The sequence below is a fragment of the Notamacropus eugenii genome, chromosome 1 (assembly GCF_028372415.1).
Source record: "Notamacropus eugenii isolate mMacEug1 chromosome 1, mMacEug1.pri_v2, whole genome shotgun sequence".
NCBI lineage: Eukaryota > Metazoa > Chordata > Mammalia > Diprotodontia > Macropodidae > Notamacropus > Notamacropus eugenii.
Window position 1 is genome coordinate 141,867,003 of NC_092872.1, and position 15,116 is coordinate 141,882,118.

General features: G+C 37.7%; 1 long non-coding RNA gene across 1 annotated transcript in view; it reads left to right on the plus strand.

Moving 5' to 3' along the window:
- LOC140508309 (uncharacterized) overlaps positions 1–15,116 on the plus strand; it is a 219,531-nt gene that overhangs the window by 116,914 nt on the left and 87,501 nt on the right. The window contains exon 4 of the long non-coding RNA XR_011968382.1: positions 10,210–10,414. This is a non-coding gene — a long non-coding RNA (uncharacterized lncRNA). The remainder of the gene's footprint in view (positions 1–10,209; positions 10,415–15,116) is intronic.

Consider the following 15,116-nt stretch of genomic DNA (forward strand, 5'->3'; position numbering starts at 1 on the left):
TTAGAATACATCATTTATTGAAATGTTAGTGAACATGGAATAGCAGGGTTGGGGCCCTCCAGGTCTTCAAGTGTGGCCCTTCGCCTGAATCCAAACTTCACAGAACTAATTCCTTTAGTAAAAGGATTTGTTCTGTAAAACTTGGATTCAGGCAAAAGGCCATACCCAGGGACCTAGAAGGACACATGTGGCCTTGATGCTCTGGGTTCCCCATTCCTGGGATAGAATATAGAACAGGCTTAACCACCATTAAGGGCTAGACAGTTGAGATTGGTCATAGTTTATTCAACCAATATTGTGTCAGATCATTCTGGGTCATGATAGTGAAGCAAGGTCAGGTAATTTGTTGCCAATAAGATTTCAGGTAGGACAGGCTGATCACCAGGGAAAACTAGCACTAAGGAGATGTTGTTTCCATAAGATTTTCCTGCAGAATAAAGCCCTTTACCCAGGGCAACTCAGGGTTATATGGTCAGCAGAAACCTGTAGTCACTAAATCACAGAAAGATAGCTATGCTGATCTAAGCCCTCTTTTTACAGGTGAGGAAACTGAGGCCCAAAAAAGCTAAAGGCGTTGACTACTTTGTGTAGGTGTCTATCTCTTGAGGTTAAGGGATCCTAATAATTTACCCAGGAATCTTTGATATCTACCACTAGAGGAAGAGCCACTCATATTCTGGGTAGACATTAGGCTTTGGTACAGAACCTGTGTCCTCCAGGGGATTTGCTTAATTGTATGTATGTATATATGTACATTCCTATATCCATTCATTCATGGACTTTTCTAAGACTCTCTTTCATCATTGACATCTGTGAATTAGAGTTCTTAGCATCCATGGTTATGGGTCAGCCAAATATCTGTGATCCAAGAGGTCAAGACAATCATGAAGGAATGTAAAGGCACTTGGCCTATAATAGGTGACCCATATTTCCTTAATTCAGCAACATTTTATTTCTCATCTGGGAATGGGACAGAGTTCTGGGCATTAAGGAAATTGCAAGATTATAGACAGAGCTAGAATGGTCATTAGAAATCATCTAGCCCAACTCCAAAAAGTTCATAGGTGAAACAGCTAAGACTCAGGTGAAGTCACAAGGATAGTAAATGACTAGATTCAAACCCAGCTCCTCTGATTCCAAATCTGTGCCCTTTCTACACTACGTAGTATATATATATCCTGACAATGGAAAGAAGAACTCCAACTACTTTGGTATTTATTGCACTTCTCACTTTTCTTCCCAGAAGTCTGTAGAAGACCATTTCATTATCTTCTGTTTCATGGTTTGAGAGCTGAGATAAAGGAGGTTAGCCCCATCTGACTGTTTGTTTTTTCAGTCTGCATCTTTTCAACACCTCTTGCTCAGTTTGTAATAAATTAATTTGCACTTCTTGGGATGTTGTTTAAAAAATACCACCACCTGTTCTTTCTTCTTTTGTGTGTGTATGACTTTTTCTGGCTCCTCTACGATATGAAAAAGTCCAGAATGTGAAACTCAAATTGTAAAGGAACTGGTGGTACTCCTCACTTCTACATCCTGGAACCCTGAGTTTCCTTCAAAAGCTAGTCCAAATGCTTCAAACCTTTCAGGTTTCCTTAGTAGTTAGGTTAGGAATCTCCTTATGGAAGGTAGGTTCCTTTGTCTTTGCATTTTTCTGGAGTATTTAATACTGTATGTGGCTACTAAAGTCCAGTAGTTCTTCTGTAGGGTTAGATTAGAGCTCTATTTGACTATAAACCTTGAAGAACATTATCAGGAATTCTGTCTAATAGATTGCAAATGGAAAAGTGAGGGAGAGGGATATTACCAGATGAGAAAGGTCTTACTGTCAAAGATAGATTGAATCATGTCACAGGGCTTTGACATGAAAAATGTTTATTCACTGAATGCCTCAGCCTTTAGGGATCCAATAATCTAAAACTGATTATCACTTCCCAACCCCCAGGAACCCAAAAACCAAGCTCAAGGATGGCTCAGGGGTGTTCTAGCTGCTAAAGAGTGTAGCTTCCTCCCACCCCTTATATACACTAAGAACAGATCCACATATTTGCATTCTTAGGCTAGAAGATTGCTTTTTCAGCTGAGGATAACGTCAATTTTACTTTTTTTCTTTATAGGGAGTTCTACGTTATCATATCTACTCCCGAGAGAGGGAAAAAAAAGAGCAGAATAAAAAATGAAGTTAACCATGACTCTGTAATAGCAGTAAGCTGAAAATCGCATTCCAAGCATTCCATATGAGTTCTCATTTGTAGCCACCAGTCTACAGTGTAATCTATATTTTATATGAGCCTTACAAAAATGCTAATGTATCTGGGGAGATAGCACTAGAGGCAGGGGAAGGCATATTGAAGAAGAAAAACTGAAGGGTTAGAGCAGCACTATTCTGATAGTAGCACTGGCAGATGTGTGTGTGTGTGTGTGTGTGTGTGTGTGTGTGTTTTCTGCTGCTTATGCTATGAAAGGAGAGATGGCTATTAACAAGTTATGACAAACTGACTTTTTTCTATCTCCCAAATAACAGGTTTTTTTTCTATTAAAATTTAATGGCTGGCATGTTAAGGTCCAGAGGGGTTTGGGTGTGTAGAGTTGGTAGGAGTTCACATTCATGAAAGTGTAAAGCCTTGAAGCATTCATGTCCTCTGCTTCTGGACCACTGTGCACCAAACCATAGAGCTTTACGAGGTGATTGCTGTAAATAATGTGACATTTATGAAAGGATATTAGTGGCCCTTAATTGATAGCAGCTAGAGGGCAAAGACTAAGCAAGGCCAAAGAAAGGGGAAATGATCAGCACACTTCAGCTGATGACATGGTAGACCCAAAGTTAGTGCTCAAATGAATGGACTAATTCAGACTCCAGGAAGCTTGATTTCCAAAGAAGAAGTCTTGACCTTGACATTCATCAACTTTGTCTTTTTCTGTAGTGACAGGACATAGCAGCTGGTGTGTATATTGTACTGGGTGAAAGTCCTTTCAGAAGGCTTCTGTTGTTTCCAAAGACCATTCTTGATGCTCAGGTTGGAGACTAAGGATGTGTATGAAAGTCTGGAGAGACAAGATAATCTATCCTGGGGGGCAGGGTAGGCAAAGAGTGAAGGACTTTACACCTTAATCAGGGCCAGTTCACAAATGTTGAACCAGGTGAAGCTTATTTTTGCAATTTTCCCTTTTATTTTCTTTCCCCCATCTCTGTGGCATTCTAGGGCACCCCCTCCCAACTTCCAAATATTCTTGTGCTCCCTATTATTTTCATAAGTTGTCTTACCCTATCAAAAAGAAATTGCTTTCAAAATATAATTTGATAAATCCATTTGTTCTAAGTAGTGAAATAAAGCTTAACGTGCTTTGCTAACCTTAAAGAGCTGGATGAATGTGAGCGGTTGCTGTGATTACTACCTTCTATGGGATATTTAATTTTAATAGGGGGAAAATTCATTTACTAAAGAAATGAGTCTTTAATTGTGGAATTTCTGACATCAACAAGAATTTGGGAAAATACATGGTGATGTAGGAAAGCCTTCCCTATGTCCCTGAAATCTCACCAGTATGTGCCTTGTTTTCCCTATGAGTGAAATAGGAATAAAAATATTTCTCATAGGATCATAGAGTTAATACTGGAAAAGACCTTAGAGATCATCTTAGTTCAAATTTTCCTTTTTACAGGTGAAAAAATTGAAATGACTTGATCACAGTCACTTTGGTTGTTAAATGCAGAGCTAGATTTGAATTCAGATCCTCTGATCCCCAAATAAGCCAGCAGGCTTTCCATTGTAACACACTTGCTTCACAGAAGTAGGGTTTAGACAGATGAGGTAATCAACCAAGCAGAGCTCCTTTGACCTCCAAGACATAATGCCAGGTGACTGAACACTTAGCTCAGCAGGATAGGCATTTGACTGTAGTGGGAGATGAAGCCAAAGGATCACAGAAAGCTAGCTTTAAGGAACCTTAGGAGCTATCCAATCCAACCCTCTTATTTTTTCCCATGAGGGAACTGAGGTTCAGAAAAGTCCAGAGACCTTGCCTAAATCCAAGATTTAGAATCAGGTTCTTTGACCAAAATTACTTTCCCAATATAACATGCTAACTCTACCCAATTCAGAATTTATAGAGCAGGGTTCCCAAACCTTTTTATGAGAAGCAGATCCCAGATATAGAGTATGGTTAAATCATTGTAATGTTGTGGCTCAGGGAGAGATTGCCGCTATTAAGAGTGTGCTTCTAGTGAGGAACCCTAACACTTTGGAATGAAAGGGTGCTGGGGAAGACTTGGGTGTGGCAATTGCAATCAGCCTGGACATCTGTTTGCTGAGGTTTAGCAGATCTACTGGATCTATCTATTGATCTATCTATTCAGAACTCTTTTTTTTCCGGTTTAACCACAGTAATCCGAGAACCAGAGGAAGCAGTCAATCCTAGGTGGGCCAGCAATGTTCCCTGGATTTTTAGTAGTGGTATAGGCTAGAGTGATAGGGAAGAGATTATGTCTTACTTGCCTTTCTGCTTTGTGCTATAGGCCAAAACTGTACCTTGCAGATTTTGTAAGAACTGAATGAATGTTAAATAAATCGAGGAGAAAGAGTTTCCTGTCTCTTTCCTCCTCTATCCTGTCAGTAAATCAGGATCTGCTGAGAGACGTCAACACTAACCAGACAAGCTACAAACTGGTTGCTACCAACTTTACCTCCAAATACCCTCTGGTATAGTTTTCTTTGGTTCCTAGTGGTAGAAATGTATCTCTCTCTTCTCTCCCTCCTTACTGTCAACTCTAGCGATGCAAAGGTGAGCAATAGTTCCTCCTCACAAAATAATTTATGTACTTGACTTTGCAGATTATGGGTAAGCAATGCTACACATACTGAGACCTGACTGGCTTGCAGTTTAATTTTGTTGAACTGCTTCTTATTTTCTTTCTTTTTTTACACTTGGTTAAATGTAATAGCTGTTTAGGCAAGGGAGAAGAAAGACACATATTGAAAACAAAAGTGATATAAAAATAAGAGATGCCAATAAGAAAAATAACATTACAGAACCTTGTCCTAGAAAAACATCAGAGAGCACAACGCACATTGTTTAGTGATCCAACTGATTTTTGTTTCTACTACATATCCTTGAGATCTATCAAAAAAAGAAGGAAGGTTTAGAGAAGAGAAATGAGAATTTCTCTGAGGGTGCAACAGCCTTAGCTGTCTAAGAGGAAGTCTTCATGTTGAGGGCAAACACAGTTTCAGAATTTATCAAAATTTCCCTCCTTGCTAAGTGATACTGAAAGTCCCTTTCCTCTTGTCAGGAATGCAATTTTCAGATTTAATTCAGAGAGAAGGAGGTTAATATTCTCCTATTGGCAGCTAATGGTAAGAGTTATTATTTGGACTGAAGACTTAATTGTAGCTCCAAGTGCCATGAGCTGTGCATTGGGGGTTTTGTTTCAGCTAAGCAGGATACTGTGTAGCATATGTAGGCTCTCTGGGACTCTCAGGACTGGCACAGGAAGTAACAGTTGCTTTATTAAACTCCCTGAAATGTGTTGTACCATGAGCTCTTTCTTGGGCACTGTGTTAGTCTTTATTTGGCTCTGGCAGATGCCAGCATTGCTCAGATGAGTTGTTCCCCACCATGCTGCCCTTGAGACTGCAACCTTCTGAGCCTTAGAAGCACTTTGAGGAAGTCTTGTTGCTATGTACAGATCTGGAAGGAACTGGAACATTAAGCCTGAGTCTCTGAAGGAACATCCACCCACCATTTCAATAGATTCAGCACTATGATTTTCATAAAACAAAAGCAAAGGCCCAGAGAAAGGGATTTAAGTATATGGCAATGTCATACGCCTGGACAAGACTTTCCTGTTTCCTGTAGATAAATGGCAGGGCTAATACATAAGAGCCAAGTGGATATCATCGTCTTGCTTACAAAAGAGTAGTTTCCATTGCTCTGAATGAGGCAGGCATTAGGTAGTAATACAAAGTAGCTGCCTCTGGTTGTGTGATATGAGAGCAGACCTCCCTACCTGCCAATATTTCCCCTACTGCCTGTAGATGCCTGGTTACCATCACTAAGGCTTCATTCCTTTGGGTCTCCAAGAAAATCTTTCTTAAAAACCAAGCCCAAACATCTACATCCCAAAGGGATCATAGCATCATAGATTTAGAGGGAGAAGAGACCTTAGGGGCTAACTATTCCAACTCCCTCAGTTTATGGATGAAGGCATTGGGGCAGGTGGGATTTGAATGCAGAGTCCATGAATCCAAATCCAGAACTCTTTCACTATACTACCCTGGGTTAGTACCTTAGGCTAATAATAATAAATTAATATCTGGGTGGTTTAGTTGGCTGTTCACTGACAGCCAGCCACTTGTGTGGCAGTGGCAAAGAGTTTTGTTATAGACAGAAGACTTCTGAAAAGGGAGGGAAGAAGGTAATAGTGTCATAGTTCTAGAGTTGAAAGAGACCTTAGAGGTCATCTACTCTAACTCTGTCATTTTACAACTGAGGAAACTGAGGTCCAGACAGGTTAAGTGATTTGCCTGAGGTTGAACAGATAGTAAACAACAGAGCCTTGATTTAAACTATTTCTGTAACTTTGGGAACAAAGACAAACCTCATCTACTTCACAGCTCTAGCCCAGAATTAGGAAGTACCAATTATAATAATAATTATTGCTATTCAGTCATCTCAGTACTGTCCAACTCTCTATGATCTCATTTAGGACGGTTTTTTTTTTTTTTTTTTGGCAAAGATACTGGGATGGTTGCCATTTCCTTCTCTTGCTCATTTTGCAGATGGGGAAACTGAGGCAAACAAAGGTTAAGTGACTTGCTAGTCACATAGCTAGTAAGTATTTGAGGCCAGATTTGAGCAGGTGGTTCAGTAGGTAGAGTGCTGGACTGGAAGTGAAGAAGACTCATTTTTCTGAGTTCAAATATGATCCAAGGTCACACAGCTAGTTGTGTCTGAAACAGGATTTGAATTCAGGACTTCCTAACTTCAGATTCAGCACATTTTCCACCACATAGTAGAAATTCCATAGGTCTTCAGGACAGAATCCACAAGGTATAATGAATTCAAGGGAATTCCAAGTTTCTGGAAACTGCCCTGTGGCCCTAAGGATTAAGCCTCTATCTCAGAAATACAAGTTAAGATGCTGGGTTCAGCTAGGTAGGGTGGCAGCATTACTACTAATGACTGACAAAAGTTTTCTAATTTGAGGCTTCCCCATCACAAGTGGTTTTAAAAAAATATCTGACTGTTGACCTGAATTTTACATTTGGTTCCTTAAGTTCCAGTTTTTGTATGATACCTGTAAAGATCTCTTTTTGATTACAAAGCTATATGCCAACTCCGGAAAGATCTGGGATAGCTAAACATTGGTAACTGAGAGTATTAACCTCAGGAGATGCTCCCTACAGAAATATTTATTCCAATAAAGATTCCAATGTACCTCTAGGAATAGCAATAATGGTAGAAGACTGAAGAAGCGGTGGCTATGAAAAAAATAGCAGGATGGAAACTTTCTTAGTCTATTGGTATCAAACACAGAACATCATTTGTTTCTGAGTTTTGAAGGGGAGGGCATGCCCCCTGTGGAGACATGATCCATGCCTCTCCACTCTCAGCCTTGGGGAGGGGTGTGTGGCATTGGATAGTGTGGTATATTTTTAAATTCAGCCTTATAAAAAAATGATAGCAAGATGCTTGGAGAAGAAAAATGTACTGATTGTCCTTCTCCCCTTTTCCCTCTCCTCTCCTAACCTCCCCTGAGGCGGCATTGCTGTAACTGCATGAATGTGACTGGGAAGGTCAGCTTTGACCTTTGTTCTTTTGCATATACTGAGCATGTGTGGAGCCTGCCTGATAAGTCTTCAGGAAGTCAGAAAGGGGAAAACTATTCATAACACTAGGTAGGATCAGCTCTGCAAGGTTAGTAAGATAGCCTGTGGATGACTGAACATCTGATTTTCAGGGATTTTGTCTGTCTGACTTGCTCCTATAGATATGAGATCAGGAAGCCTATGAATGCCTTTTATCTCCCTGATTTCTGGAACTCTTGAGAATGAGACATTCATTTGTATTATAAATTGGTGCTATCTTTGTTTTACATTTATTAGCCAGATTCTCAGGAGAGCATAAAAAATTGTGCAGGACTAAGAGGTTAATGACTTAGAACCTTCTGAGAGTTTTGTTCAATAAATTTATTACAATGTACCTTTTGTATTAAGGATTTTCTTATTAATAATAACAGCATACTTATGCGCAGTGCAACAAACATCTATTGCAGGTAATTTGTAAGAATATTTATTTAATTACAAAGCACAAATTCAATTAAATAGTTATTGTCTATTTTCTAGGCTCTGAGGATGTTAAACTCAATTCATTCAATAAACATATATTAAGTGCTTACTATATACCTGGTACTATGCTAAGTGCTGGTCGTACAAAAAGAGACAAAAGACAGTCCTTACCCTCAAGGAACTTATAATCTAATGGGAGTATAAAGAAAAAAACCCCTCAAAGTCTTCATATTTAAGGATCTTTAATTCTAATGGAGGAATAAAACATGTAAGTAAATAACACCTGCATATGCATATACATACATATATATGTTCATACATAGGTTTTCTACCTGTATCTCTGTTTCTTTCTCTGCCTCTCTTTTTCTCTGTCTTGTCTCTCTTTTATATATGAAGTAGGAGAAGAAGCGTGGTATAGTCAAAAGAGATCCATTCCTGAAGCCAGGAAAACCTGAGCCCAGGTTCCTTGATACAAATTCACTATACAGCCCTGGGCAAGCCATTTAATCTCTCAATGCTTTAGGCAACTCTCTAAGACTCTAAGTTGCAGAGAAGGTGTTTATCTGTATTGGCAGAGGCAGTTTTTTCACTGGGGAGTTCTCTATTCTAATGAAATGACAGGTCTATTCCCTATATCCATATAAAGTGTACAAGGGTAATATAATATAAGTTCACAGAGGCACACATATGTTACATCTGCAAAGTATTTCTAAGGAGAAAATGCTACCAACTTGGGGAGAGTTCAGGAAAGATTTCAGATAGAAGGTGTTCCCTGAGTTAAAGCAAGCTAGGGAGTTTATGAAGTGAAGGTGAGGAGGGAATGCATTGACAATATGGGGAACCACTTGTGCTATATCATGAATATGGATAGTGGAATATGGTGGTTGCAGTTTACTAACAGGCCAGTTTGACAGGAGTAGAAAATGAATGAAAAAGATTAATAAAATAAAATTGAAAATGCAGCTGGGATTCAGATTGTGAAAGGCTAAGGATATCATATTTCATATTAGAGGCAATATGGAGCCATTGCTGATTTTTGGACTAGTGTATAGGGGGTGAGGTGAGTGTGATGGGACATGATCAGTCTGTATTATAGTAATATCAAAATTCAGGTTTTGGTTTTTAACCTAAAATTGTAGGCATAATGACTTTGAAAGGCTCCTTACATCAAGATCAGTTTTAGTTTAGTTCAGGAAACTTTCTTGGTCATCAATAAGTTAATAAAGTTGTAATTTATTAAACATAGACTAATAGCCTCTAAGAATCAAATCTCTTTGGAATCTGTTCAAAGTTTTACTCATTTGTCAGATATGTTCTGTTATTGAAGTTTAATTACATTGCATTGGAAAATACAGCAGGATTTGTTTTCTGCTCATACAATCCCAAATACTTTAACTGAAGACCCATAGAGAAGGTTTTACTTTTGGGTAAATATCTGTGTTTCTCCCTAGTAGAAATGGACTGCCCAGAAGTAGTAGATACATATCAACAGTATTGTCAATGGTCATTTTATGTACTCACTATGGATTAGGAATGGTGAGTACTCAGGTAGAATGAATAATAATTATAGTGAGAAGGAAAAAAGGGGATCATCTGAAAAGACTGATGTAAATGCCTAGAGAAGTCATAAAAAACCTTGAATTTGACAAAAGATATTTCCAAAAGATGCAAAATGTGGCAGGTAACAGGATGAATATAGCTGTGGCATAGTGCTACAAGAAAAGTGTCAGGAATGCTAAATTGAGAATGACGTGAGTCTGACAATGGGAGCTAAGAACAAGTCAGGTATTTGAGGGAAAGGAGGAGGATGAAAGAAAGGATAGAACCAGTCTTCAAGGTAGATAGAATAATAACAATTGACAATAGAAAGACAGCAGAGCTTTCTAATTCTTACTTTGCTTCTGTTTTCTCTTCCCAGGAAAATGATATCTGCACAGATGAACAGGATTGAAATGGCTAACTGGGATTTGATACTGAAGATACCTATTTGTAATAAGAGAGCACCTAGCTGCCTAAGTGGCCTGAATCTGATGGACGTTGTCTTTGGATCCTGAAAGAACTGATGAATATGACAGCTGAGCCAATGTTGGTTGATATCTGAAAGGTTATGGAGAATGGGAGAGGTAAGACAGCACTGGAGAAGAGCAAATCTTATTTTGTTTTTCCAAAAAGGAAACAGAGTATAGTCTGTAAACATCAAGTTATTGAGCTTTGAATCCTGGAAAAAATCTAGAATATACTCCTAAAGAGCTGGTTAGTGAATATCTAGAAAAGGAAATGGTGTCACAAAGAATGCCTGCATGGCTTCCACAAGTACAAATCATGCCAGACTGACCAAATGTAATTTTTTGAGGATGTTGAAGAGTTATACTCTAGAGACCCAGTTGAAGGAGATGGGTTTGTTCATTTAGCTTATAGAAAAGTCATTTCAAGAGGATCATTACAGTTGTCTTCAGATTGTTGTTATTGTCGTGTCTTCAAATGGTGAAATATTAGAATGAGAATGAGGGATTAAGTTTATTTGATGTTTTTTCATAGGGTTTCTAAATTGTTCGATCTGGGGATTGCAACAGATTAAGTTCACCTAGCATTTGCAAAAATTACAAAGCATTTGTAAGAGGATCACATATTATTCTTGTGGAAAGAGATATGAATGGGCTACAGAATAGTAGCTTGAGACTCAGTGAGTAGTGATTATTAATGTGGTATGAACTTTGATGGAGGTCTCCAGTGGAGTGTTTCAGGCATCTGAGTCTGATCCTGAAGATTATTTTTTATTAGAAAACTGAATAGAGGCAAAGATGGCATCATTATTTGAGGTGAAAGAGAGCTGGGAAGGACTGCTATTGCACTCAATAACAGACAGAATCCAAAAAAGACCTTAAGAGGTTGAATAAGTGTTCCCATCCCTTTTCAGTCCTATGTTTCTTGGCTTTCAGCAAATCTTCTCATAATCACTATTTAACAGGAAAAGAAATAAGTTGCAAAATTTACTGCGCACAGTTAAGAAACAAAATAAAGAGCTCAATTAATTTCAATAGGGTCATAGAATGTATTTGCCAAATATTCTCTATACCTTTTTGACAAGCTTCTTGAATGTTCTGTGAGTAAATGTGTCCAAGATTAGGAACCCTTGTTCTGGACCAATGAGCTGAATCTAAGATGATAAAAATTAATAGGGATACATGTATAGTATTCAACTTTGGTTCAAGAAATCAACAAAACAGGAACAAGGTAGGAGATTCATAGCAAGAGGAGTTCTCCAGTTTTCTCTGAAAAAGATTTAGGGATTTGGGTGAAATGATATCTCATTATGTGTCACAGTGTGATATGGTAGCCAAAAATGCTAATGCAATCTTGGATCACACTAAGAGAGATATTACTTTTAGGAATTGGGAGGAAATAATCCTGTTGTACCCTCTGTCACCACACTACTTCTGGGATCTTATATTTAGTTTTGGGTACCACATTTTAGGAAGAATATCAGTAGATTGGAGAACATTTCAAGTAGAGAGACCAAGATGTTGAAGAGCCATGCTGTATGAGACTCACCTGAAGGAAATGATGATAGTTACTTAGTTTTTAGAAAAGCCAACTCAGGAGGATCATTACAAGTGTTTTCAAATGCTGAAGTGCTGTAATGAGAAGAGATATTAGGCTTGTTTTCTTTTGCTTCAAAGGTTGCATTGGTGGGGGAAAGTTGCAAAGAAAGAGATTTTTGACTTGATGTAAGGAGTGCTGTTTCAAAATCGAATGCATACTGTTACAAGTTAGTGTATGTCTGCATAATGGGTTGAATTATAAATCTGTAACCCAACCCCTGTGTCCCCTTTTACAGGAAGCATTTCTTGACCTCCTTTAGTTATTTGTATTTTCTCCTTTCTCATTATCTTACACTTATTTATCTGGGTAAACATTTTATCATCCCACCACCCAGCAGAATATAGACTCTCTGAGAGTAGGAGCATGTTTCATTTTTTTGTCTTTGTACTCCCAATATTTTCAAAATACCTTGCACATGGTAATACTTAATGCTTGTTAGCTGGATTGGAAAATACCAAAAGATCTAAGAGACCAAGTCTCTATCTCTTTTCCTAGTGCCCCCAGATCTCTCTGCATACTCTTCAACAATCAGCTCATTACCAAGCATTTGTTAAAGGCCTGCTTATTAAGGGTCATATGAGGCTTAACTGAAGGCACTGTGTAAAAAAGTGAGAGATTTTTTTTTATCACTTCTTATCCTAGGTGCACAAATTCCTGATTATGATTTAACAGGGGTTAAATCCATGCCCCAAATAGGTAGTGATGTACAGTGCTGCTTTTTGGCTTTATGATAGAAAATAGATGTTATCCTCTCCATCTGTTCCTATACATCTAAACATTTCAAGCTCAAATCTTACCTCCTCGGTGAAACCATAATTGATGACCACCGGCTCATATTGATTGTTCCCATTTCTAAGTATTTTGTGCTTATGACCTTTGCTGTTCTATTTGGCAACTTTTAAAAATTGGCCCTATGTTGCATAATTTAGCACTTTATTATAATAATACATATTAAAGATTTTATTCTGTCAATCCAATTTATCATATCACTATCATCCATCATCTTTATCAATTATCTATTTCTGTCTGTCTATCTCTCTATTTATCTATCTCTCTATCATGATCTTGCTCCCTGTTTTATGCATGTTTCTTAACTCTCCAACCAGATGGTAGGGAATATAGCATACTCATTCATTCATTCATGTAAACAAATGAATATTTAGATAATGAGGAACAATTGAAAGATTTTAAACAAGGAACTGATGTGTGATAAATATTAGTCAGGCATGTATGAGATAGATTGTATGGGAAAGAGGCTGAAAGCAAGGGAATAATCTAGCTAGTCCAAGTGAGAAGTAGTGAGGGCCTGACCTGGGGAAGTGACCACAGGAATGTTAAGAAGGGAGTTGGATATGTGCTCATATTCAACTTGGAAGATAGATTTGGAGATAGATACAGTCACTGGGATTTATGAAGTGGTGGAGGGTGAAGGAGAGAGAAGTCAAAGATTACTGGGCAATGATGAACCTAAGTGACTAGGAGGAATGGTACCATGGACAGAGATAGGGAAGTCAGGAAGAGGAATAGGTTTTGGAGAAAAGATAATGAATTTCATTTTGATCATATTCACTTTGAAGGGCCTATGCCACACACACATATACGTATTGCACATATATAACATATGCATATATAATGTGTGTTTGTGTGTATACATATACATAGATACACACATTTATCTTCAAAATGTAGTTAGAAATGCAAGTCTAAAAATTGCACAGACACATAGATATAATCACAATTGAAACTATGGGAGTAGATAAAGTCATCAGAAAGAGGGCATAGAGAGAGATGAAAAGGCCAAGAATGGAGCCTTGGCAAACACATATTTAAAAGGAACAGGGAGAGAAAGAGGAGACAGGTAAATACATAGTATATAGTTCAGTAAATCACAGTTCAAGGGACATATTTGTTGACTAGTTAATGCTTTATTTCCAGTGCTTGTGTTACACCAGCATGTCATTGCATTTGTCTAGATTCTTTTAAGTTCATTTCTTACCACTGTCATTCATTGCTTATGCTTCATTGTCATTATGCAGTTGAGAACTAATGTACTGAATCTAAGCACTCATGGCTGAGTTGCCTACTCAACAAGTCAAATCATCAAGTATTTATTAAGTGGTATCAGCATCTTGTGTGTGATCAAACTGCAATCTCTGCAAGCAATCTTCAGAGTGTGGTAATGATCATTTCAGTGAAACTACCTTAGGAAGGATATATGTTGTGATGTTACTATCATAATTTGTAGTTAAGGATGTGAATTAAGCACTGGAGGTTATTTATTTCTCCTAAATTATTTTCCCTTCAAATAAAATAAACTCTGCTCAAATAAATGGCAGTTTTTTGGGTGTGGCCTTGTGTCTGAATAATATCCAAGTTTTAGCCATAAGTGTGATTAACTGAAAATGAGATTAGGATTCCTTTTCACTCATTCCTTTAAAATATGATATAGGCTTAGGGACAGATTTAAAGAAAAACCTGCATTTAACTTGCTACCTTTAACTGTTATCAATCACTGATTAATTTATATTTTTTTCTCCTTTTTCTTGTGGGGGCATAGAGAAAGGAAGAACTTGTGTAAGCTGCATCTTTCTAATTCTGAATCTATATCTTATGAACAGGTATCTTCTAGTATAGCTTCTGGAATTTGTCAAGTTGGTACCAAAACCTTTCCAGATGTTTTTTCCTGAACCACTGGTAGATTTTTCTCTACCTAAAACACATTCCTTTCACTCCCACAGAATCATAAGCTTTTAGAATAGATATAAACCTTAGATATAAACTATAGGAATGAACTAATCCAGGAGCAAGGAACCTGGGATCTCATTTTCATTTTATAGATAAGGCAACTGAGGTTTTGCATTTTTTGAATAATTTGCCTATTCACACAGTGAATAAATTATAGAACGAGGACTCAAACTCCACACCTCCTGCCTCATAGACTAGTGCTTTCTTGTTTGATTAGTCCAAAAGCCTTAGCTTACTTTTTCTTTTTTCTTTTTTTTTCTTTTTTTTCTAAGATTTTATAGTTCCAAATTAAATTTTTTTTTAAATTTAATTTTATTATTGTTATTTTTTAATGTTTTACAATCACTGCCATAAAATTAAGATTTTATCCCACCCACACCTACCCCCCACTACCCCCCTCCCTCCCCACAACACCATACAAATCTGTATAGATTCTACATATACTTTCCTATTGAGTATGTTTTCACTATAGTCATT